We start from the raw sequence: 3,493 nt of genomic DNA, 5'->3' as shown, positions 1-3,493 counted from the left end.
CAAGAGAAGAAAACACGTCAAAGTTTGTTCATTTTTATGAGTCACACTGAAAATGAACAGAAGAGTGACAGTGAAAATGGATTCAAAAATAATAAATTATCATAAATAATGAATAAATACTCAGAATTTACTGGCATTTGACTGAATTTTGTGGTTAATCAGTAGATAAAAGAGTAACATATATATTCTATACATGTGATATACGTACATGGCTTTGGACAAAAGCGTCTGCTCAATGAAATTGTAGGATTGTAGAATTTTATAAATGTAGAATATAATTGTATAAATGCTCTCTATCACCACCCCAACGTCTGTGCCAGGGTCTCTGGCCAGTGGTCAATGGGCTCCTATCACCTGCCCAGGATGGATCAAGCTTGCTTGTCTTTGTAATTCTGCACTTATTAGAGACCTGGAAACAAAGGAATGCTGAAAAAGAGAAAATAGGACCTCACACAAATGGGCTTGTGACAGAAACTAAGATAATTTTGTGAATATCCATCCTCTACAAATGTGTGTCAATGTGGTTGTTGTGGCTGAGTGGTGAAGGCGATGGACTAGAAATCCATTGGGGTTTCCCTGCTCAGGTTGGAGTCCTGCCAACAATGTTAAGCTGTTGATGTTCTATGTCAGGGTGAACGTCATACCTGTGCCTGATTCAGTGTGGTGGCTCATACCTGAATTTATCCAAACCAGCTAACTTCTTAACGCCAATCTACACAGTTTCAATCATACAAACCTCAAACTGCAGTAAGAAATTTTCAATTCTCTCATCCACCAACAATCCTCATCTATAAAATCTGGAAGATGGAACCGCAGAAAGTCTGCGGGAGAACGTAGACGAGTGCTGCCACCGACCCATCATGGGGAAGACCGGTAACGTGGCTAAACATCAGGAGTCATGAGTTTGCTCAAAAATAATGACTTGGAGTGAGTTCAATGAGTTCATAGCCAACAATTCTCCATCAGCAAGCACATCCTGCAAAAGCAATGATGACAATTTTCCTTTTAAAAAGCAGGAACGTTGCGCAGATCCAGGATCAGTGGGAACGGCTGTTTGCTTTAAACGGTTGGGGGGGAAGAGTCGATTTATTGTCGAGTCAATGTTATTTATATTGTGCCAAATCACAAAAAAAGTTATCTCAAGACACTTGACAGGTAAAGCAGGTCTAGAACCACACTCCTTCAATGAATTCACGTATGTGAAGATGTTCAACTTATGTGACAAATTCTCATGACAATGAGTCCAGAGAGCCTGTCAGCGTTGACATTCCCCTGGTGTCAGTGAAGTCATGTCAACGAACCTGGGGCCTGTAGTTGGTGTCCATCCTTGATATCCTCCAAACAGGTCATCAAACTTGGCCCTCGTCAGCTTGAAGGACAGCTGGAAACGGCCTTCGTCCAGGCACAGTTTTTGGAGAAAGCGAGTTAAGAAGTTTAGAGTTCCAAGAAGCTTCTTCAGTTCGTTCAGTTTGGTCCTGTAGAACTGTTCAATGTGTCATGACTTCAGAAGCTCAAATCCTCTCTAAGTTCTAGTGAGAGTGGAAGAGATTATAAAATGAGAGAAGCAGGGCCCTCACTCAGAGCTGAAACAGCTCAGTTGGGAGAGCGTTAGACTGAAGATCTAAAGGTCCCTGGTCCGATCCCAGGTTTCAGCAGAGGAACAGCATTGACTTTACTTTCCAGTGGAGGAACTGCAGACATGAAGGAAACTAACATCTTGTCCTGTGCATTCTTATGACATTCAAGACATTTTTGGAGCCTCTTGTTGGATTTTGCCACAGAGAATCAGAGCCAATCAAAAGCATGGTGGACTTTAACATGGAGGATTGAACAAGTCAAGAAAGCAGCAGTTTGACCTTCACAGGTGTTTCTTTTCCTGTCTAAATACTGTAGAAAGAGCCTGAGTAGCTCAGACGGTAGAGCATCAGACTTTTTTTCTGAGGGTCCAGGGTTCAAGTCCCTGTTCAGGTGCTGTGGATGTTCCACTTCAGAATTCAGAATAAGGACCAGGAGGGTGGGACACAATAATAGATAGGAGTAAATGTGGAGTCTGCCTTCTTTTCTAGAATGTGTGGCCAAGTGACATCACTGACATGAATGGATGACTTCAGTCACATGACTGGATGACAGTGTAGATTCCAATGTAGAGGTTGGGGAAATAGTCTCTGAGAATCCAGCTTGAACCAACGCCCTCCTTGTTTTTCAAAAACCCAAACAGCGACCATCAGTCTCCCTCCAATCCTGTACTTGGGTTCAATATTGCTTTTCCATTTTGCAGCAGTAGGTGTCGCTGTGATACCAGGTTCAGTTCAAGAGTCCCAACTCCAGCTCATGTTGGTGACCTCAGTGGCAGGGGAAAATGGCGCTTCAGTGGATCATGTGGATCAACTCATGTCTGTCCTCACTGCTCCACAGGTCTGTCAAATGTTCTGTAAAATAGTTTGAGCCACAGCAGAGATGCTAGATTAGGAGTTGATGGGAGTTGTTGCAGATACCAGTGTCCAAAGTCCAGCTTGAACCCAGTTTGTGCACTTATTTGTCAAGCTAGCAGAGATTCTTTTCACTGCCAAGCTAAAGTGACTTCTGTCAACAAAGGTAAACATACAAAAGGATATTTCTACTGTCAGTTCAAGATTTTTATCAAACTCCTTTTTCACAGCTTGAACCTTCCTCTTGTGTTAGCTTTCTGTTCCCATCTCTGATGTTAACAGGTCTGTTTTGACCCACGTCTTCAATCGGCTGTAAAATAAACTAAAAACAATTTTCTATCATCCAAGTTGTTTCCCATCTCTTGGTTACCTTGTTAGGCTTCCTTATCCATGGAAATATTGATTGGAATATTTTGATGTGGGCCTCTAGACAAACAAACAACAACCAGTCAAGAAAGTCAAACCAACAGAAACCAACTACTGGTTCAAAACCAGTAAAAAACAAAAACAGAGGAAAAGTCTCTGTGTGGAAGAACATGCATGTGTATGTGTGTGTGTTTAGATGCGTGTGTGTCAAAAACTGACAACATGAGCCAACAGTGGTGGTGTCTGTCAAAGAGGTGGAGCTCTGTCCTTCACCTGCAAGATTTCAGCAGGCAGCTCAGGTCTAGTTTTCTTCACTGTGCCACCATGATAAGTTTCCTCCTGAGAAGTTCTTTTCCAAGGTCATAGCTGGTAAAAGAATTGTCACAGTGATACTGGGACCCTGCAGTCCAGTCGTCATATCCAGGACCACACTGGACATGGCCGTCTTTGTTTGTTTTGTTGTTGTGCAATGTGAGAGAACATGACAGACCATTTTATACCAAAGACAGGCTGTGTGTGTGTCTGTGTGTGTGTGTGTGTGTCTGTGTGTGTAACCATGTTAAATTCTTTTAAATAAATGTGTTTCAACCTGCTATTATTTGTATGCTGTATGATTTCTGCAACCCAAGGCTAACTCAGGTGTACATACTGCAACCTAAAGTATGGTAATGAGGAGAATGATGAAAAATCCACAAGGT

General features: G+C 42.2%; 1 non-coding gene across 1 annotated transcript; it reads left to right on the top strand.

Annotated features, from left to right (window-relative positions):
* The first annotated feature begins 1,582 nt into the window (after window positions 1-1,582).
* Window positions 1,583-1,655, top strand: trnaf-gaa (transfer RNA phenylalanine (anticodon GAA)). The gene has a single exon. It is a non-coding gene; the product is annotated as a tRNA-Phe (tRNA).
* Window positions 1,656-3,493: the final 1,838 nt, after the last annotated feature.

This window comes from Aulostomus chinensis, chromosome 4, assembly GCF_037954235.1.
Source record: "Aulostomus chinensis isolate RoL2024-O1b breed Wild chromosome 4, RoL_Achi_v1.0, whole genome shotgun sequence".
NCBI classification, from domain to species: Eukaryota; Metazoa; Chordata; class Actinopteri; order Syngnathiformes; family Aulostomidae; genus Aulostomus; species Aulostomus chinensis.
Note: the sequence above shows the minus strand (reverse complement) of the source record. Positions and strands in the feature narration are given on the sequence as shown.